Source organism: Bombyx mori, chromosome 17 (genome assembly GCF_030269925.1).
Source record: "Bombyx mori chromosome 17, ASM3026992v2".
NCBI classification, from domain to species: Eukaryota; Metazoa; Arthropoda; class Insecta; order Lepidoptera; family Bombycidae; genus Bombyx; species Bombyx mori.
In genome coordinates, this window is record NC_085123.1 from 16,742,329 (window position 1) to 16,766,389 (window position 24,061).

Below are 24,061 nucleotides of genomic sequence, written 5' to 3' on the forward strand. Positions count from 1 at the left end.
AACTTACCACAACTAAGGATTGATGAGAAAGACGTCATGGGTTGCTAAAATTGTAATGAAACTATTTCAATCTCAACAACATTGCAAAGATATTCGATTGATGACTCATTTGTCGTTACCACAATAGAATCTGCGGCATTGTTCGCTGCACGAGTGGTGCTACGGATATAGGTATATATGGTTCAGGAAAATAAATCGACTTTGTGTGTAGACATCGCATGGGAACTGCCGATAATGCGACGGCGCCGCGCCGCGCCCTCATTACGGCTGAGGCTGTGAGAAACATTAAAAAAGACGTTGCAGTTTCGTAGAAAACTTTATTCATTTTTATTTACAATTTAATTTAAACTAGAAGACCAGCCAGCGTGCGCGTCTCCATAACTTTTAACTTCTCTTTAATTATAGTGAAACATTTTTAGTGGTAGACATACAACTAGATTGCGATTACGGAACAAATTCTACGATGACAAAGTAAAAATAATACACCAGAGTATTCTGTACAATTTATAAATTGAAGGTAGCAGTAGGAGCAGGCGCGCGGAGGTAGACTGCGGGTGATGTAAAGTTTGTCTCCTTTGTCCGGTCGGAGCCTGTTACATCTCTGAGCAAGTCGCAGCGGAGCGTTAAAAGCTATAGACACACGCACCTTAAGGAGCACACACGGAACTAAAATAAATACTAGAATTTGTACCTACGTATATTAAGTTCTTTATATTTTAGCTATAGCCACTGTTTGGTTTCGAAATAGGCAACATATGTTACAGTGAGACAGAGGAAGAAGTGTTGCCATGTATTTAATTTGACGATTGTATATCTCGCTAACCGCTAGACTAATTGTTATTTAAATATTACAGCCGCTCGTGGCTTCAGATGACACCTCTAATTATATACAAACGCCGATGTGGAGATACAGTCACTTATATAATTACTCACTTTATTATAATCCGAACTTCACGATATTTATATTGACACGGAGGTCGCGAGGGCGGTCCCTCTGATAGTTTTTTTTTAAATTATTTTACGAAGTCCCACTAATATACAATAAATTATAATAAAAATTTACAATTTGTTTATACAAGTTTTTTGCCTTTGAAATTACAGAAATGTCTAGATGCACGTTAGTGAGCATCGAGTCGCGTCTACGGTTTGTAGTTTTGTTGTTATTTTTTAAATTGTATTCCAACGCTGCGCGCTTCGGACGGGTTCTCGTCGCCGCTCGTCACATTAAGTGTATTATTATCTGTGGTCAGCGTGCACTGTGCACTGTGCAGTCACTAGCAGCCTCTAGCGGCCGCCCAGCTGCCGCAGCCACGTGCAAGAGTGCGCCCCGCACCCCGCGCCCCGCGGCACGCCCCGCGCGCTTCTTCATAAATAAACTTTTATCTTGTTTATTATTTATTTGCATTTCCTTTTACATTTTTATTTTATTATTTCAGATCTTATAATTGTAAGCTGCACTATAAAGTCATAGAACAAAGAGACAGGGTCAATTTAACTAAATATATTACAATAATTACACTAACGTCGTCTCATCTGTCTGTCCGGATTTAATATAGAATTATTGAAATATTTATTATTTTTTGTTTTGTTTTTATTCCTAAATTTAGTAATGTCACATGCTTTTAGTATATAATATCAAAGTAAATACAATTTGAATTTAATTTATATGAAATTTGTAAAATTTGTCTACAATAATATAATCGAGATAGTGATAAAATTGTAAAAACGACTTATCTAAGGGACAAGACAGTCGGACGACAACTTACACTAGCGGCTCGCGGCGGGCCACGTCGGGCCCCGTCCCACGGGTCCAAGTTCTGGTCAATATTTCTGACACAAACAATCTTTTAGATATCTATATTAATTACATAAAGTTTGATGTAGGTGTATGTTTTGTAGAATTGAACTAAACATTGAAAGTTCTGTCCGGCGGGCGCGGCGGTCCTAGTGCTGCGGTGCCCTGACGGCGATGGGGGGGAAGTGGTCGGGGTCGCGGAGGTCGAAGGGTCCCCGCGGCGGGGAGGGCTCGAGCGCGGCGCCCAGCTCCCGGCCGCGCTCTGAATCTGACGCACACACACCTGCAGCTGGCCCACAACCTTCACAACTCGCTACCACACTCACGTCTCCGACTTGCGACTCACTAACGTGAACGTTCCTCTCGTCCAGACTCATCAATATCGTACAACAATAGCAGCAGAACGTGGACTCAATGTTTGGCTTCAACACTTTCGTGTTACATTTTTATTGTGAGACTTGAAAAAAGAACGTCCACGTTGAAATAGTTTGTCCAGCGTTGCGGATCTCCGATGTACGTTTAAAGATTGAATGACATCGTAAAATTAATGATTAATTAATAATGCAAAACAATCGACAAGTGTTTCAAATGCAAACAGTTAATTAGAAAGAATCGCAGAGACGCGTGCGTACATCGGAGGGTCCGCGCGCGCCCTGCGCCGGCTCAATGTGAAGGTTAGCGGCGGCGGCGGTTAGGTTATTATGATGTGTCTCAAAGAATATCTCAAAAAATTCTAATGAATTTAATTCGTTGTTTATATATTATAGTAGGGGAAATCGATCTATTGGTGCGTTTGAAATCTATATATGAGTCGACTATTATCAAAGGCGGCAATCTGACTTTTGGACAATGATTGGTAAATCAGAAAAACGAATTATTGACTTTGTATTCCATTGGCAGTCACAAAACTCTTCGGAACGACATCTTAGATAAATAACAGGTTAACTATTAACCTTTATTTAATGCAGGTTTTGAACCGTATTCTTTGAAGGAGACGATTATATTCAAATAAATCTGTATTGACATATCAATAATTTTTTTTTTTCCAAATGCACAGATTGCCACCTTTGATAATAGACGACTCATATATAAAAATGAATTGCTCTTCGTTAGTCTCGCTAAAACTCCAGAACGGCTGGCCCGATTTGGCTAATTTTATTTGTGGAAGTTCAGAGAAGGTCTAAAAGGCAGATAAATATGAAAATGATCGGAATTAAATAAAAATAAATTGTTATAATTAATATAAATTGTTTTGTCCATTAATGTGTCCCCCGTCGGACGGATTCCTTTTGTTTGTTTTAAGTTTATTTTATACAAAAGTTTAGATCTTTTATTTATCGATTGAGGCACTACGAAGTCTGCCGGGTCAACTAGTAAACAATAGAAACCATTTTCAAATTTCCATTGAACACTCCACTCCAGTGACGTCACGAACGGAGGGTGTCGCAGGACGGGGGTCTATAATCGGTTTTACTGTTCGTTTGGAAGGTACAACCACGTTGATACATTCGCTTGGTGTTAAGCAGATCCAATGTGATTCGTTCAGACACATGATGATGACCAAGATGTCGGAAGCGTGCCCGGCGCGCGCGTCCACACTACACTCGAAATTCTAGTGTGGACTTCTGATTACTTCACTAGAAATATTACAAATAAATAATGACCACTGTCACGTGTGTCAGATTATTTACAGTCAAATAATTACTTTAGGATCTATTTTTTTGCTTACTACTTGTCTGTAAAAGAATACAAATATTCATTTCCATTATATTTCTAGTCAAGTAACAGGTAAAAGGGTCATTTGTTTGAAACTAAATAATGGCTTTTAAGATTAGGTTCGAACGAAACAAAATCAATTTTAGAAGTTAAGTTAAGCGATGGTGTAGGTTTCGGTGGTCGCGGGGATGTTCGCGGAGAGCAGAGCGGAGCCGGTGCGAGGGACTAGGATCATTCAATCATATTTAACTTTTGCTTTCGGAAATCGCTAATGACCGATGATCATGTTTCTAATGACTATAAATACTAAGCTAATTTCTACAAATTATTTCTATAGTAACAATACCGAAGCACAATCGAGGGATAAGCGCGGGTAAAGTAAAAGTAAAAAGAAAAGTAATGATTAAAATTAAAAACTATATTAAAAAATAAAATTCGGTTTTTACAAATTATTATCACAATATTCACATAAATGTCCATTAAAATGAGCAAACTAGAATAAATCGCGACAACACGGTGACGTCACGCTCGTGATACACAGCCGCCGGAGCCGGAATGGTCGGTAGTCGGTAGAGTACGTATAGCGGTGCGCGCGGAGTGCGGGCGGCGGTCACTCGCGCCGCTCCTCCGCGCTCCCCGCTCCCCCCGCGCCCCCCTCGCCTGCCGACCACACGCCAGCCTTACTGAGCGGTACCGCACCCTGCACTCTGCTCGTCGACTCGCGGCTACCTCGCTTGCCCATACACACCAGACACACAAACACAACCCGCAGTACGGCAAACGAAGTATCCGCATATAAATGAAGCGAGGTCGAACGATTAAAACTAAAATTATGATATATATATCAGCTAATCCCGCCGACATGCGGTCGACGGGACCGGCCGAGCATCGCCAAAGAAGTGTTACAAACAAAAGAAAGCGCAGTAAAGCGTCACGATTGAATAATTGGTCCAATGCTTGTCGAATATAGAGATAAATGTTAGGTTCCGTATTCGGCAAACACTAGTCCAACATTGGCAAGCGCGAGTCAGCCAGCCGACGCAGCGCTTCACGGTGAATCGGGCGAATAGTAGAAAGCATTACAAACTAAACATTGAATCGTTTGTGTCTGGGATATGAGGACCGGGGAGGGAGGAGGAGTTCAATGATCATGAAATTCTACTGCGTATATATTACGTTTAAGTTTTCAGTTTCAGCTTGTGCACTACTTCCAACCTGACTGACATAAGGTTTGGACGGTCTCTCCGCGGTTCTGTATTACAGCGACATCATTACAATAATATGAAGGGCTACGGAATATATCACAGTATTACCTGTTCACAATATAGTTAAAAGAATATTAGCATATAAAAATACTGTTGTTATAAGCTAATATGTGTGTTCAAGCAATCCCCGAAGCGAAACGGAATAAAAGATATGACGAAAACATAAATTTTCAGTGAATTGACTGTGTGAACTGTACACGCCTGTCGTTGTAGTAATGTTCGTTCGTAGCAGTGAGCCCGCAATGTACCGCGCCTACTGCTTACTACATTGCGGGCCGAATGAAAAATATTTTAATTATATCGCGATTATATTGTTTAAAGTAGTTGTTGTGTCAGCTGAGCTCGGCACCGGCGCCTGCCTCCGCTTGTACTCGTGTGAGTATCATTGTAACTTACACACGATCTACTACTGCATGATACTAGGAGTAGCGCGTCATTATTGGGACTAGTGGAATGTATTATAGTAAGACAATGAAATGAGTGGTTCAAACATGAATGTCTCGGTCGGAGGATGGCGGCGGGGGAGTGGGGTCGGTACCTGTCATGGCGGCGGGGTCCCGGCCGCGCAGCGCGCCCGCGTAACTGTTGCCCGTCGCCACTACATACACACGTCACATGTTACACACCTATTGCGCTCACTCGTGCTCTATTGTTGAACTACCATATCTATCAGACCAGCGCGCCGAGTGCGAGCTGGTACCCAATCACAAGGAGGACACCGGGAATCGAACCGCGGTTATTATTAATTTCAATTCGTTTATAATTTTCTATCAAGATCATTAATGCTGTTGTTGTTGTCAGCGCTACGCTGTGATATTAAAATGAATTCAATCAGACAGTCCTTTGAAAGTCACTTCTCAATAGTTAGCCAGGGGTCATCGTTTGGAGTGCCCCACAGTCCCCCGCGCTCAGCTCTCAATGCCTCCCTCAATGATGTGAGCGTGGAATCATTTCAATAGTGAAGCGCTACCGCCGCGCTCCGTGACCGTTGGGAGCTGTTACTAAGATACAAGAAGCATCCAATTTTGTTTTTATACAGTGGATAGTACATGTATATGTACATTGAATTCACTTGACTGCAGAGGATCATTAGGTGTAAAACGTGTCCGCTTTTCAAAGGACAAGTTGCGATCCTGATGACGTAGTTTTTTTTCACTTCAGTGATGTTATACATTTTATTCAGACTTCACATATTAATGTTAGCACTTTTATAGCAATAACTTATATATATAATATATCAACTATGTTCAAAAGGTTAGGTTAATTCACTTCAAATGTTACCCGTATTACAATATCGAATTGTGACCAGTCTTTTTAAAAACAGTGGTCGTTTTCAAAAAGTGGAATGTAGGGCGAGTGACGTCACCGCGCCGAGCCACTGGACCCGGGCGGCTGGTCGGGCCCGATACTGTTGGCGACCTACTTACTACTATACTAACTTAACTTACTGGCATCTACTTATACTGTACACGAAGGTTAGTACGTGATGTGTGAATCGAATTGAGATCACTTTTGGTAAATATATCTTATTATTATTGTATACAATTTTTATTATTAACCTACCCCGAACTTATAATTGTGGGGTAATATATTACATTCTACCCTCTTACAAATACAATTAGAAGCAATCGGTACCATCAAAAGTGTTCCCATTAAAATGAATGATTTCTAAAAATAAAATGTAACGAGACTTAGTTAACACAGCACACGAGGCGGTGACGATGTTGCACATTCTCAGTACTCGACAACACCAGGGGCTCGGAACTAACTCCACTGAATAAAATGGTCACTTTGTAATTGTATTATTCGATTATTCTACTATATTTTAGTGTTTTCAATCAGTTATTTAGTTTGGGAACCCAGTACTTATGTTCAAAGTGCTCACAAGTGCTCACAAGAGATATTATCGAGTGTCTTAGCGGTTATTACTGTCTACCTTACATATTCTGGGAAAAAATTTAACATTCCTTTTACTTATATACGCGAGACCTTTCACCATCCGAATGTAAACATTTATATCAGTCTTAGTCAATCAGCCTTTAAGTCCAAAATCTTACATTTATGTGTTTAATAAATGACTAATTACCTGCAAATGTTTGAACTACATAATTACTAACTTAATTCCTAGTAATGAGAATCGGTTTTGAGATCATTAGTTACTTAATCATAGAATAGACAAGTCCAGGGGCGTCGCGTGCGGCTTGTGAGCACGCCGCGCTCTACGCGGTGCGCGGACACAACTACTGCAATATTATTACAACCTGCAGCGGGCTGTGCAAGTGTCTTATCTGTCTAGTATGTCTCGAGTACCTACACATGAATTGCAACAGCGGAGAAACGAACGGCGAAGTGTACAAGTGCCGGAGATACGTTCAACATCATCCCCACAGGTAGGCGAGCGAGGCGGACAGAAACGACGTACCTTGCGGGTCCGCGGAGCCCGGCGCCTCCTCCGGCGCCAGGAAGCGGTGCTGCCGCAGCAGCGCGCACTCGCCGCCCTCCGCCGCGTCCAGCGCGTACACGTACAGCACCCCGGCCGACGTGGCCACCAGCAGCCGCGGACTGCGCGACACTCTGCAAGCCGAGCGGGCCGTGGTGAGGGGGCGGGGGAGCGCGGGGGCGGGGGTGCGGGGGTGCGCGGTCGCGCGGGGGGTACGCACCTCGTGACGGCGGCGACGGCGCGGTGGCCGGTGGCGGGCAGGCGCGCGGCGGCGAAGGCGCGGCCCTGCGCCAGCACGTCGGCCACGTGCGCCGGCAGGTAGCCCGCGCCCGCCGACACCGCGGCCGACAGCCAGCCCAGCCACGTGTCCGCCTCGCCCGCCGCCGCGGCGCCCGCCGTCTCGCCCGCGCCGCCCTCCTCGCCCGCGCCGCCCTCCTGCAGCTTGAACACGTGCACGGTCTCCGTGTTGGAGGTGGCGGCGAGGTACAGGCCGCAGCTGCTGAAGGCGAGGCAGGCGATGGTGACGCAGCGCTTGACGCCGCGTCGGAACTCGAACAGGCGCGTGCGGTCGGGCACGGCGAACACGCGGATGACGGTGCCGCGCTCCGAGGCGGTGGCCAGGCGCCGCCCGCAGGAGGACCAGGCCAGCGCCGCCACGGGGCTCTCGTGCGCGCTGATGGCGCACTTGGCGTTGAGGTGCACCGCGTCGAAGATCTGCACCTCGCCCACCGCGCTGGAGCCGGGGTACGCCACGTAGCAGTGCTCCACGCAGGGCGACAGCGCGCACAGGCCGCGCGGGTTGGGCGGCGTGTCGCGGATCGTGTGCAGGATCTTCATGTCCCGGATGTTGTGGATGTGCAGCGACTCCTCGAGGCACACGATCAACCTCTGAAACACAAATATGTACATGCTCTTGACGTATTTCTTGTTCTGTATTAATTTTTCTATTTGAATTCCGCACAGCAATGACTTACTAATGTAGTTGAAATATAATTTTCCCTAATTGTCTGTCTCCGGCCCCGGATCAATGCGGGCCGAGTTGCTGATACAGTTCAAATGTGAGATATCTATCATCGTTGTGAAGAATCTCTTAAAATGATCTTGTAACACATTAATAAAAGATGCACAAATTGGCCCCACGTTGGGCGCCAATTTTGTAACGGTAATTGTTACACCAACCGATAGCGGTATTTTTATATAAGCGGGGACAAAACCTGTTACGATGCAGAACATACATAAACGCGGGCCGCTAAAATTACTACAATGCAGTGCACGCCTATTCACGGGTCGCTTTAAAATTGTGCATCTTTTTCCGTCTCCCGAGCGACGCGGACACCAGTAACAAGCAACTTACCGAGCGGTTCAGTTTGACGGCGAGGATGGTGTTGCTGTAGATGTAGTTGCAGATCTCGGTGCCCTTCTTGTAGTGGCACACTATCAGCTTCCTGTAACACAGCAACGGGCCGACGTTACACACGCTCTACTGTATTTAGTTATTCAATAAACATTCCATCCGTGACTCACGGACACCAGACAAATCAGCCAATATACAGGTACCTACAATATATAGTACCGGTACATATGTTATGAGTGCCTAAAAAGGGTTTTATTTTTATCCTTTCCCTGATACAATCGTCAAGTTGTTGTGCAGTACATAGTAAAATTGAAATGATATAGAAAATATGAACATGTGGTTCGTGCGGGAAGTGGACAAACAAACAAACAACGAATTAAAATGAATTGTTAAGTTCTTTATTTTTTATTGTTTAGATGGGTGGAGGAGCTCACGGCCCACCTGCTGTTAAGCCGTAACTAAAGCCTATAGATATCAACCCACCTCGAGTAATGAGTTGTGAAGTCTCCGTTTTTACAGTATAAAAGTATTCCACCCTTTAAACTGAAACGTGGAGAGTGGCATAGGCTACCCATTACCCCAAAAAGTTATATTGTATTATCTTTACAAAAACTCTGACTTCATTTTTCTTTCACGTCAAAAGGAAACAACGGCTTGAGCAATCAAGAATAATCCGTTGAGCGGATTTGGATAAAATTTATATTGGGAAAAGTTAGTTTATATGCGGGTGAAGCCGCGGGTGGGAGCAAGTATATTATATTTTATTGCTATTTAAATTTCAGACGAATTTTTCGAAAGAATTTTCATGGTCACGGTCGACTGAGGTATTCGTTAGTTCGACGACATTTGAATATTACATTGACCTTTTCGTTTTAAAAATAAAATAAAAAATATTAAGATGATTTATTAATTTTGCCTTTCATTAAAAGTTAAATTGGCTTTTCTTTAATTTCATGATGACTTCAAATCTGTACCGCTTACGAATTAACTAACAATGAAAATAACAGGTCGTTATCGTACCTACAAGAATATAACATTGACTTTCTCCAGAACGAACAGTGGAAACAAATTATCGATTACGTACGTACTTAAATACAAGTGTCGTACATACATTAAACGCGCAGTGCACATTTACAACGTACGCATATTATTATTTTTTTACTAACGAGACCACATACCGTTGAACCGTGGGCAGTGTGTTCGTCGAAGGCACCCGGAGGTGTTGTGCAGGTCAAACAGTGGTGGTTGGGGAGATGTGAGTCAGAATCGCGATGACGTCATTAGATAACAATCGCTCCGTACTACGCTTTAAAGTTGTTCGCGCGCGGGGCCCCGGCGCGGCGCGGCGCGGCGCGGCAATATTGTGTTGATCGAAGATTTAAAGTCGCATTAAACAGCCGGAGCCCTCTACGCCTATACACCATCAATATTAGAACGCGACATTTTTAAAAATAACAGTTTTTTTTCTTTCAGTTTTTATGCATATCCTTTGTTCTGTACTGTCTCTAGCGGTATTATTTCTTCATAGACAGCGCTCCAGACTTGCATTCCTGGTATTACGGTTTCAATATCACTGAAGTATTCAGTATGACGTTAATATGAAATAATATTTAATAAAAAATAAAGCAGAGCGGTATGTAGATAACAAACGAAATGATATCATACATCCTATACAGTACAGTATACACAATCACGACATGAAGTAGCACTTACAGGCGGTTTGTTATAAAGCTAATCTCTACAACGCTCTACAACGTCTTAGTTAGGTATAAACACTTCCGCGTTTTTTAAGACAAAGACTTCGGTCTGGGTCGAGCAAACTTTGAAGACGCCTTGCCCAGTTCAAATAATTATGGTATCCTTCGTTTATTGGAACAGGTTGGTGGGTACTTGGTACACAAGTGTGTGTGTTGTGTGTGGACTTAAACTCGGACACGTATATGCACATAGGTTGCTTACAAACATCTGGTTCATAGGTACTGTAAAATAAAGACAGACAGAGATAAGCAACTGATTTTCTCCATACCCATTAGCTAGTAGCCTAAAGGGCTATTCCAACTACGCGCGGGCGGGTAGGTGAGGTCACAAGCTCAACCTGAGGGAATTCGCCTGAGGACTTCACAGAATTTATCACCGGAGAAGTCACGGAAACCACATTTTATAGCAAAGACAAACGTTAGGCCAGTACGTGAGCCGGACAGCAGTGGTTGCAAGGAAAAAAACAATGATTGTAACAAAGGAAATGTCTCGACATTACAAAATAGCAGTGCAGGTATACAGACATACTGTTGGCGTCAAGAGACCGAAAAGGGCCTACGTGGGGTTCATTTGCCGGTTCAAACCAAGTACCTGGTGCACAAAAGTTTCGTACATATTTTCTTAACTACATAGGGAGACAACTATTTGTCAGGAGTATAATATCGATCTTGGGACACAAATTAGATAAAGGCCGCCGCACGGGACAAGGTGACACTGGATCGCGGGACCTAGTAAGTCGAGTAGAAAATAAATCAAAATATTAAATGCCTCTTGTGTTAAATAGTAGCCGACAATATTCATACTTTATATGGGTCTAATTTGCACTTTGCGTGAAGGGTTATACATATATGTGATTAAATTTTATGCCTTTACTCTAGAAAATAGATCGTCTTTCTTCGATATTCAATAAAAAACAAAAGGAAACATTTACGTAGAGAATTATAAATCTAAAACCTGTTAGACGTCCGAACATTTCAAGTTGAAAGTCAAGAACACAACATGAGCGGTGTCGAGATACGCAAAGCGAGAGACGACCGAGATATACTCAGCAGCTTGTCAATAAATATGACCCTCGTCTGGTCGAAAGCCCTAAAACGACGAGTAGGTTCAAAATTACTTTTGTTGTTTTATTACGAGCCATTCAGCATCCCTATAAGATAGCCTAGGTAGTTCATTGTAATCAAATTTTGCATCAAAAATCGCAACAACAAAAAGGAAACACGCAAAAATGTTTTGTGTGACGTTAACCAGTCGATGCAGCCGCACTGCTCGCTGCTCAATCTGTAAAATATATACGTGTTTCAGGAACATTACTAACAACACAAATAAATAAAACAACGCAAAGCATTTCCTTTGCGTGACGTAACGCCTGCGATCGCCATATTTCAATGAAAACAAACTACATCGCGCCAATCAACTGTTTACTGACTTGTGATGTCATAAAATGAAAATTATTTACTGAGCCTAGATCTTTTTAATCTCGGGAGAAGCCATAACTATCTTTTTAGTGAAAGAAATCAATAAATTCTCCTTTTATCACTGCCTCATATTACATTAACGAACTAAATTTGAATGCTCAAATTTTGACACAACACATGATTTGGATATCTCGATCTCTCGGCGTGTGGTTGTCTTCAATGAAGATGCGACGCGATAAGAACAGTAACAGTATATAGTAGTATGACGGCCACCGCCCGTCGCGGCCAAGTTCACGTCCAAGGCACGAAACGACTGCAAGCCAGAAATAATCCGGGTTCGGGTGCCGACCGGTACCGATATAAATACAATCACAATATTGTCAACGCTACTACTATACTATACACTACTATAGAGAGCATTTCGTGTGCCTAATCTGTTACTATGATGCTTACTAACTACACATGTCGTTGCATTGCCATATTGTGTCGGGTAACGTCTAAAACTGAAGAGGAAATATACAAATGTAATATGTAACGTTAAATAGAAATATAATAGATGTGGTTTTCAAACAAAAGATTATTTGGAAGTCCGCAATGTACAGCGAAAGCAGCTGGACGTTGCTAGATCCATCACTGAAATTTTTCGAGTTTTTATTTAATTACAAAGCCTTGTCCGAACGTGACGGGGCAATGCAAAGCTGCCGCGGCGTCGTCGCCCGAAATACATCTTGTCGGATCCTCCGGATTCACTCGGTGCTTTTAGGTCTCTCAAGCACCCGTCACCGCCCTCGAGCGAACTAACCCATAGACACAGCCCACTGATTTACTCGCCGGATCTTCTCAGTGGGTCGCGATTCGGATTCGGTGCACGAAGCACTGCTCTTGCAAGGGCTAGTGTTAGCCAATTCTCTCAGGTTGAGCCCGTGAGCTCACCTACCCGTCCGGGCGTAGCTGGAATAGCCCCTTAGGCTACCAGCGAATAGGTAGGACGAAATGGCGTGCGGTGCACAGCAAAAGAATCTGTTAAATATATTTAGGGGTGAGGTATTTTTGATCGCTTCAGTAATTACAAGCGGTTTCACGAGCGGTTCCCTTGCACGCGTTGAATTGCGTTGTACAGCAGTCTTGGAGTAAATTGGCGATGACACACGGGCCGTTTGTTTATTTCCGTTCTTATTTTCGGACCCTACAGTTGTTACATTAGTGCAACTATGGCAGTACAGTAATTTTTATCTTCTTTCGAACCGCATGTAACCTTAACATTAGATAGTCAGTAAATTACAATATAGACACAGTATTGAGGAATTTTCGTTTTTTTATTGAAAGACGAAGAATCTTAGCTTCAATATTGTAATTTATTTATTGAAATATACATCAAGGACTCATTCAAGGCGTAACAGTTTAGAATATCGACTTCATGATGAACACTTTATACACAATAAGTAAAAATGATTTATATGTAAGTAAGTGTAAGTACACATGAATGTGTGTATGTCTCCGATTCAAATTATCACGAAAATCACGTACTCTTTTCATCGACATAGATTGTAACAAAATGAGAAACTCTCGAGAAAATCAAGGGACGTTTTTTATGGATTTATTTATAAACGAAACTAATTCTAAGTACCAGAGCAGTTTACAGAGTGAATTGGCGGCCGACCCAAAGGTCACAGCTGTTGCTAAACAAGCTGCGGCGACGTCAGCCGCGCGCCGACCGACCGACCGACACTCGCACTTGTGTTTATTCACTTTGGAAACGAATTCATATCGTCGACGTTCAGAGAAATATATTAACAGTAGTTTCGGTAATATTTATAGATCAAGTGCATTTGAAACAAACTCATAATGTCCGTCTCGAATATCGGCCTCCAGACCGAGCCCCTACGGGTATTTATTGACTGTGGAGCTGTCGCAGGCGTAATAAAAGCGAACATCAACGTTGCGGACCTTGAAGCGTAATCAGCAATGAAGTACTAGATAATATATGCACAAGTAAACGCAAACTGCGTGTGCGATATATTAAGCTATGTACTTTTTGAGTGAAGTGTGGTTTGATCCGATATGTGAACAGTTACGAGTTGTCAGTTTGGTAAGGACACGCCCTGAGTAACGCATTATGGTTGGGTCGGTTGTAGGCCGCTTGCTGCCCACGGTCAGCTTAAAAATTGACGCCACAATTACGTAACAAAATAGAAGATTTCAAATGAATTTGACCCAACAGAGGTCTGTCATGCTAGATAGGCATCATAACAGACTAACTCCGATATTAAATTGTCTCTCGGTTGATTTCAGAAGCTCGTCACTTGAATCCTGAAAGTATATTATGAAGTTCTTTATTAAGATGATAAATTTTGTACATTCCCGTCACCCAGCCTTCGATATCAGAGAGCGTCACGTCAACCGCGTGCGCGTGTGAGGCCGCCGCCCGCGCGCTCGGTGGATCAGCTGATAAAACGATAACAAACAACTTGTTTACGCAAACATACGATACGCTTCAGACTGCCGATTGTAGACCTCGTTCCGGAGCGCACGGTCACTAAGCAATGTTTTAATAGAAAACGAGAAGCACAGCCTTAATGAAGCTGTCGGTAAACAATTGAACGCATCCAATAGTTTACAAGAGAGTATATTTTCTCGCCAGGTTACGCTGGCATTACTCCCTAGGTAACCAACTTAGGTAAGGAAAAAAATAGAGTAAGACGACCATTAGTACGAAATAATAATTCTCATTTGACGGGACAACACTCTGGTAATGATGTACTTTATTGATTATAATAATATGAAAGGCCGGAGCGCACGTTCAAGTCTCGAATATATTCGAGCTGAGAGCGACAACTACGATACGTTTACATGCTACGTACTATAACTACTCAAGAGATTCCAAGTTTCACATAGGTTTGTAAATTAGAGCGAATAAAGTGGGCGGGAGTGAGTCGATCGGGATATCCACAATACTACACATTATAACATCAAATTGAGATGTTTATCCGGTCATCGTTCTCGTCGAACCGGTGGCTTGCGACGAGGGGTTCGACGAGTTAATTAACCCTCATACACAACCCACTGAGTTTCTCGCCGGATCTTCTGTGGGTCGCGTTTCCGATCCGGTGGTAGATTCTGCGAAGCACGGCTCTTGCGCTAGGGTTCGTGTTAGCAACGTCGTCAGGTTTGAGCCCCGTGAGCTCACCCACTAGTAAAGGTTTCGCTGATATAGCCTCTCAAGGCTCTCAGCTTAAGTAGGAACCAAAAAAAAAAGAGGTGTTTATGTTTTTGCGCAGTCTTACACTAGGCGTGCGTGTGAATGAGGCGCACAACTGGGCGACGTTCGGGTCACCGTCACCTGCTCCTATAAACATATTCTCGACGAATAATTGTTTTATTCGTCGGACATATGATTAATTGAGATGCATTGTATTGATCGATGTATTCTTAAAAAATGTCCAAGGAGATAGGCCTACCTCAGAAAGAAAGAAAGAAAGAAAATCTTTATTCGCCAGAAATATAGTTTACAAGATATAGGACATAGCTTCATATATTTCGCCTGTTTAGGCATGCGAAAATTTAATTTATTTTTATATTAATTATAACACAAAATTTACTAAATCTATCTATTTTTACATTCTATCACTTCTTATTCTAATATTTTATTATGTACAACACTTATCATTTAAAAATTCTTGCACACTATAATAAGCCTTATCCATCAGCCATAAATATAATTTTCTTTTAAATTGAGTTAGTGGAAGATCTCTTATGCTGTTTGGTATCTTATTAAATATTCTGATAGTCATAGGATAACAGTTTGTATGGTAGTAACGAGTATTTATACTTGGTAACATTAGTTTAGTAGGGTATCTTGTATTAAATTGACAGTACTCGCCACACGATTTATATAATTGTGGGTGCTTTTTAACAAACAAACAACATTCTTGTATATATATGGATGGTACAGTTAAAATATTATGTTTTTGGAAGAATGGTTTACAAGAAGTCAGAGGATGAATATTGCACATGGCACGAACACATTGCTTTTGTGCAATGAACACTCTATTTATGTGACTAGAATTTCCCCAGAGGGGTATACAGTATCTGATATTTGAGGCGACATATCCATGATAGGCCTGTAATGCAGTTTTTAAATTACATATTTTTGTAAGTCGCCAAAGTGCATATGAGAATCGATTAATTTTACTACAAGTAATATCTATGTGAAGATTCCAGCTACATTGATTATCCACATTTAATCCTAAAAATGTTATGCTATTACATTCATTTAGTGTGTTATTATTATAAGTTATATTTAAGTTATTAATAAATTTGTGTCTATTATAGAATTGTATATATCTCGTTTTGTCTAAATTAGCTTTTAAGTTATTCTTATTCATCCAATCTATGACCTTACTAACAGTAGCATTTATCTCATCATTTAAATCTAGTGTGGCATCTTTGGTGATTACAACGGCTATATCATCAGCAAATAAGCTGCATGGGTAATGTATGTGTTCTGGGAGATCATTTATATAAATGATAAAGAGTAGCGGTCCTAAAATGCTCCCTTGTGGGACACCTACTTTATTATACGCTAATGAAGATTTAAAAGCCACTTCTTCATTGTTGTTATCAATATCCCTAATTTCAACATATTGTTGTCTGTTGCTTAGATAACTACTAAGCCATTTTTCAGCTATCCCTCTAATGCCATAATTATTACACTTCCGTAGAAGAATGTTATGGTCAACAAAGTCAAAGGCTTTGGTCATGTCAAAGAAAACTCCAACCGTGGGTATTTTTCTGTCTACATTTTCAGTAATTTTACTAATGAGTTTAAAAGCTGCTAGTGTAGTAGATTTGCCTTTTTGAAAACCGTGTTGTTCAGATTTTATAACTTCAGATTTATTAAGAAAAGTTGTGAGTCTAGAATGCATGATTTTTTCGAATATTTTTGCAAGTATAGGTATTAAAGTAATCGGTCGGTAGTTATTGATGCATTCCTTATGTCCTTTTTTGTATATAGGTTTCACTATTGAGATTTTCAATTTATCAGGAAATGTACCTTCAGTTAATGAAAGATTGATAATATGACAGAGTATAGGTGTAATGGCTATTGCACATTGTTTTAGTATAAAGGTGGGAAGTTCATCATAACCTGTTGAGTTAGTATTATTGAGAGAATGAATTGTTTTATAAATTTCCTCACATGTAGCTGGCATTAAAAATATACTTGAGCTAGATATATTTGTGTTTTGTGTATTTATTGCTTGTATATTATTATAGTTTTTGTTTTCATCATTTGTTATTTCAATGTAATAATTGTTAAATATGCTAGCTATCTCTGTAGTGTCAGTGATTACTCTGCCATTATGTAAAATTTGTTTAATATTGCTTTTGTTATTTGAATTAATTTTGTTGTCATTTTGCTTTATAATATTCCACGATGTCCGACATATATTACTAGATTTATTTATATGATGTTCGTTTCTAATTTTTTGAGCTGTAATTATGCATGATTTTAATATTTTATTGTATTTTTTATATTTAATTTTTGAACTAGTAGTTTTATTCTTTATATATGAATATCTGAGTTTCCTTTTACTTACGCATGATTTTTTTATACCTGTAGTAATCCATAGCGTTTTTTGGCTTTTATTGTTATCAATTTTAATTTTTCTGAAAGGAAAGCATAAGTTATAGAGTAGAACAATATGATCATGAAATGAATTAAATGCTGCATTTAAATCAGTCATCTCACATTCCTCTGTCCAGGACAAGGAAGCTACGTATTCTATAAATTTATTAATATTATATTCATCAAAGTCCCGTTTTCTAATGTAATATATCTTTTGTGGTTTTTTTACATATTTCACAGGAATACAGACTGTTTGTCCAGTTTCATGGTCTGATAATCCCAGGGAATGTATTTTGCCTTCTGCTTCACTAACATTGCTTATTATTTGATCTAAGCACGCATTTTGTCGGGTAGGTTCGTTAATGTGAATATTAAATCTGTGATTTTGTGTAATTCTTTTATATTCATTTAATACATTGGAGCTTTTTAATAAATTTATATTAAAATCACCACAGACAATAATTTTCTTATTTGTTTTATTACGAATTGTGCTTAATACAATTTCGATTTTATCTAAAAATATTTGTACTCTTGAATTTGGTGTTCTATAGATGCATATAATTATACATTTGTATTCCGGAATCTCTATACCACAGCATTCAAAGGAAAACTCTAATGCTAAGTCTCTTAACCACAAGATAGGTTGAGAGCTTATGTAATCTTTACATAGTATTGCTACTCCACCCCTTCTTTGTTTACTCCTTGAATAAAAGTTAGCTATATTATATCCTCTTAATACCAGTTTAGATTCTTCCCCTACTTTGAGGAATGTTTCGCTGAAGCATAGTATATCTATATCAGTATTCTGACTATAAAGCTCATCTAAAGTAATTTTAAGTAAATCTATTTTTCCTAATATCCCAGCTATGTTTTGATGCAATAGTGTTAGTTTACAATCTATATTACGTTCTTTATTATTTACGAAAAAATAAATTATTATTTGTTGGTAATGCTTGTATACTCGTACAATTAGGGGTTTGTATATTTTTTTTTTTAAAGTAGTCCAGTATAGTTCTTTGAGTATATCTTGAATTATTTTTAGTTAAATTACCTAAAGTATCATTTTTTATTTCAATTGTGTGTAACGTACTATTTTTATTGTTTTTCAATGACAAGTATTTCGTATCATAATCTATACTATCTATAATGTAGTTTATTTTTTGGCATATTATATACTTATTTTTATTATAACTAGAACCAAAGTAATCTATAAAATAACAATTTGGAAAGTTATTACATACTAATTTTACATTGTTATTAAGCATGCTCACATTTAAAGATTTATTATAATTTATTCTTAAAACTATCACAGTTACCTCGTAGAGTCTTTTCAAAGTAGCTGATAACTCTATTAACAATTTGAAAGGGTTTGTATCATTCTCTCCAACACCAATGACAAGCTTGTCATCCTTATTTAAGTTCAAATTTTCACAACATTTGAAGACTTCTTCAGACGAAGCAAACGGTTTAGTCACAGCCGTGATGCGGTATTTTTCATAGTTCGTATATAATCTAGTTTTAAGTAGTTTAGCCGCTAGTCCAACGCACTGTTGTGTTCCAAATATGAGTAATCTCCTACTACCACTTGGTTTCAGAGTTGGTTTGTTCCTGTCAATGTGGGAGGATTCTAATAATTCATCATCACATTGACTGAGGCTAAGGTTTACTTTTGTATCCTTAGGTACCAGGGGAGAAGACTTAGGCGTTTGAAATTCTAGGTCCAGCTCTAATTTTCTAGCTTCTATGTTTGGTTTCATGGCTCTTATTTCTGTTTTATTATTATTATTTTTCTTCTTTGAACTGGATACCGTAGTTCCATTTATTTGCTTATTAAGTTGCTTATTGATATGTATTTGTTCATCTAATTTTTGTTTCAATACTGTATTTTCACTACGAGTAGTCTGTAATTGTTTCTTCAGATTCTCAATGGATAGTTGCAATGATGTTATTACTTCTTGATGACTAGTCATTGTATGAGTAGACAGGTCGATCATACTCCTTGCATTTATACTGGAAGGTGCGTCTTCTAGCGAGTCAGTTGACTCCATGGACAGTGATCCAGTCATCATGAATCGTCTCCGGTCTCTTATAGTTACATTACTGTTATCCTCCATTGTTGAAAGTACATATGTCATTGACCTCTAGTATTCGTAAATATTTCTAATAAATTATTTTGAGTATTTATTTCAGCGTCCGCGCCCTCTGTTTGTTATAATGGCCAGAAATAACTTATTCGAATTTAAATTATTTAAATAAATAACAAAAAGTGTCACACCCGACTACCGACTTTTCAGCTACTTTTTTACTGGTGGTAGGACGTCTTGTGGGTCCGGGTAGGTACCATTACCCTGCCTATTTCTGCCGTAAAGTAATAATGCGTTTCGGTTTGAAGGGTGGGGCAGCCGTTGTAACTATACTTGAGACCTTAGAACTCATATCTCAAGGTGGGTGGCGGCATTTACGTTGCAGATGTCTATGAGCTCCGGTAACCACTTAACACTGGGTGGGATATACTATAAAAAATAAAACCTGGTTGTTAATAACATGTCTATGTCAAATTTGTATTATATGCAATTTTTTTTGCTTTCCTCAAATTTTTATAAGAGTTACTTCGTTTCCGAAGTTTTGTGTGTGCGTTAATGCTCGTAGCAAATTTTAAACAAAATAATATTCTAAGCGTTTAAGTACCTAGCGATAACGATGTATAAATAAAACTCGATGCGAGCCATTAGAGTGATAGCGGCTTTTAACCGTCGCGATTCCGTTTAGTGAAATAATTTGAAGTCTTAATATTGTATTTATTTAGGTCGATTCGAAACAATGCCATTATGTTGAACAGCTGTTGGGCGGGCGGTACTGGACACCCGCTCGCCCGAGCTGGAAAATCTTGAACAACTATCTATAACCTCTTCGGAGGGATTGTTAACTTTCAACTGTTACCCACGTAGCATCACCCGCAAGTCTGACTTGACATTGACTTTATTACGATCTTTATTGATTGTTTATAAGTCAATTGTAAGTTATCAACGCGAGCGATAACGCAAGGACGAAAGGAAGTGTGCGATATGGAGTCGGGTGATGATACCGACTGTAATCTAAACGTTAGCTATTTGATTGTCGGTCCAGGGCCGCGACGAGTTACGGCACACGGTCAACACCAGGGGAATGTCCTAAACGCCCTAAACGCATCAGCGCTAAATCTTAGCTGCACTGAAGTGCTTGAAGCACTCGACCCTCACGTACAGTACACAAAGCGAGGGTCGCCTCCCAGCTTGAATCTGGGAACCTCAGAATCTCAACTGTACTGTAGATCAAGCAGTATGTAGTGTAACGTGAAGTATGAAGCTGCTTATTGTCATCCAAAGTTCCTCCGCAATTTTTTCTTAAAACAGTATAGAATACCGAAACTTAAATAAGACATTAGGGTCAGATATTCAGCGATTCATAGCAACCTGTTTTTGCTATTCAAAATAGAACGACAAATTATAGAGATGCATTGTTGTTTGATAAATTCTCCAAATCAATTACCACATACGACCCTTATGTACATGTGTATATATCTATGTACATACACAACGGAGCCGAATATTGACGGTGTAAAACTGGTAATCTTATAACGTCCTCAGCAGTCCACACCTACAAAACGTTTTATTGATACACCTCTCGACACATAGTCGATACATAGGGCGATTGTATTGAAGCTGTACTCTTTCCCCTTTCACCGTGCAGAATTTTGTCCGACGGTAAAAAATACAACCTATGTGTTTAGTTTATATAGTATCATTGTACGAAATTTCGTTAAAACCTTTTCACTTTAGCATGATTGATCAATAGACATCTAAACATGCAAATTTTTAGAACACTATGGGTTTTAGTGTGCACCTTGCTTCACGACATGAAGCTGCTCGAGGGTGGCCCTCGCGCACTGAGCGACCGTTCAAAACACATTCACATTGTCTCTGGGGCGGGTCATCCCTCAGTAGCACTGTTTGTTTCCGTGATGTGACTATGAAAATATTAAATGTTGTTAGATACCTGGGAGCGGATACTGTGACAACAGCCACCAGCGAGCTGCTGAAGAGACGGTCGACGAGACAAGTCTCCTGTCCGCTGCGACTCGCATATATTTCTTCGATACCATCATCAGGAGTTAGAGCAAATAAGTGATATCCGGTGCTGCTGCCCGCCACCAATGACCTGGATGGACATATTTATATATAACTACAATAATTGACTCCTGTTTGTGACGCTTCCTATAAAAGTATACAAGATTTTGTCATCTTTATATCTATTTAATTTCATAATTTCATACTATACAGGAAGATATTTGAATTTTTTCGAAAATTACTGGGTGTGTATGTCAGGAAGTTCATATAAATACAATACATACACAGAAGAGAATTGCAACAAATACTTTGTTTATTTGAATAGAGTGAATAGAGAGCAGGGTAACTGTACATTGTCTGTACATTGACTAATATAACAAAGCAATAGCCAGGTAAACAGTTTAGGGACATTGTTACAGCTAAGACAATGATTTTGGCTTTAAGCTGTGAATAAGGCTAAAAAGAAAAAAATTCGTATTGCTTGAAGAGAAACAAATATTACCAGCATAATTCTTTGCATTAAACAAAAGTTGCCTTGAAGTAACCTAAACTCGTAAATTATTATTATGTGACTTATTACAGTGTGCATGTATGTGAGGGTACCCTGGAGCACTTTTACTTCAACTGCTCCATATAGTGTCCCCTCTTTATGATGATACACTTCTAAAAGACATAGCCAGGGGGCCTATTAATATTAATTATCTATTAACTTTAGTATATTCTAAACATGTAAAAATTTTATGTTAATTTTTATGAACAAATAATATTTATCTTTAAAGTAGTTAGTCTAATATATTTGTTTGTGTTGTTCTTAAAATTACACTCGCTTATTAAAAAACTGATCAAATTTATGTTAATTTTGATTTTTTTCTCTTATTGTTTACCATAATTATGACATTCTAGTTTACACTGAAACAGTAAATAGTTTTCCGTTTAATGTTTAATTGAGGTACACAGTGTCAGAATATTACAAGCACATTTAATCTGCAAATGTAACCATCTTGCCATTCTTTAGAAACTTACTAGCCCAATGTTGACAAAGCAATCAAGGATAGACTTGTGAAGACATGTTTGCAGGTTTAAAACTCTACCAATGCATAGCCTTTGCCATTTATGGCAATCCTAATTCTTCTATTTGTGCATTTTCCTTTATCATTAAATAAATAAACAAACCAACCAACAATAAACAATGTACAGCTGTTAATGAGAAGGTGTTTTTAATATTGATATTGTTACAAACAAAATGTTTGCATATGCTTGAGTTTTCAGAATTGATAATCTGTTTATTTACTATAGCCACATATGTTTTTAACTGATTTAATAAAATATAGATTCCCAAATTGTTTTACTGTACAGGGCATAAATAAGAAATATATAACTAACATATTTGCATATTATTTCCCTTGAAATTGATTTGTTTACTTTTGGTATTTGATCATTTTCAATAAAATTGATTCACACAAAGGCTGACTGACATTGAGGAAGACACCTTGACAACTAAAATTTACTTGAATACATAATGACAAAATACCAATCAGCTGATTCACATAACAATATATTGTTTGGCAACAAATGCAATTTTCTATATGGCACAACAATAGTTTAGAAGTTGAACTATTAGTACCAATCCTGATGCTTTATTGTATGAAATTATATAGGGTTTCTTAATTGCTGCAGTTTCACCCTGAGACGCCATGTTTGTCGCCGATGGTCGCCTGTACGGGATAGCGTTACGAAACAGCTGGCAATGACATATTGCATCATCGCGTTATAGATACATCGCACTAGCGAAAAATACGCTAATTTGTGGCAACAGACCCTTTCACAACGCCGTCCTCATTCAAGAGCCTTGAGCTGGACTTCCACCAGACATCCAACGACTACCAAACGCATCCTTCACTAATCGCCCTTCGAACAAACTTCTACAAATAATATTCTCCCGCAACTCCTCTACTATATTCAGGGCTACTTACGTGCAATCTTGATTAAACTGAACGAATATTCCGCCTGCATTCGATCCCTCAGTGTTTGTAACTCCTCCCAGACTCATTGGAGCGATGGAAACGGACAGTGTGTTCTAAATAGGAACAATTAAACACGACATATACACACTGTTTATTTTAGTCGAGCACAAATCAGTCTTTCATTGAAATAAGTCAATTTGTTAATGTTAATTCGTTCAGAGATATCTACTTTTTGACACAAAGAACGACCTTGTTTCTAAAAACAAGCCCCCTCCCGCAAACTGCACAACTTCATAGTTTATTACACAAAAACATTCAACTGCTGCGAAACGTCTCGGGGTCGGGCTGCCAGCTACAAAAATAATAAATCCACCTTGGTACATAAAACAAATTTTTGATCGAATTATTTGATATCATACGAGTAATGAAATGAGTAGGTATTACTAACTTTATTTAACGTGTTTAAAAAAGTATCTTTAAAAAAAAGCGAAAAATCAAAAAAATTGCGCTTTCTTTCAATTTGATACAATATGATACTACTGCCATCTTAAAGTCACTTGACTAAGAGCTAATAGATGAAGTTATTCTTCATAGAATATGGTAATATATAGCTTACCAT

General features: G+C 39.3%; 1 long non-coding RNA gene across 10 annotated transcripts; it reads right to left on the minus strand.

The window, feature by feature from the left end:
• Positions 1-297: 297 nt before the first annotated feature.
• Positions 298-23,805, minus strand: LOC101736267 (WD repeat domain phosphoinositide-interacting protein 2). 10 transcript variants are annotated; one of them, XR_005245698.2, is made up of 7 exons: positions 23,452-23,805; positions 21,408-21,569; positions 8,571-8,661; positions 7,437-8,104; positions 7,199-7,350; positions 5,315-5,374; positions 298-2,063 (listed from the first exon to the last, which is right to left on the minus strand). It is a non-coding gene; the product is annotated as a WD repeat domain phosphoinositide-interacting protein 2 (long non-coding RNA). The 10 variants fall into 10 exon arrangements; XR_005245697.2 differs by having other exon boundaries at positions 298-2,078; XR_005245696.2 differs by having other exon boundaries at positions 298-2,084.
• Positions 23,806-24,061: the final 256 nt, after the last annotated feature.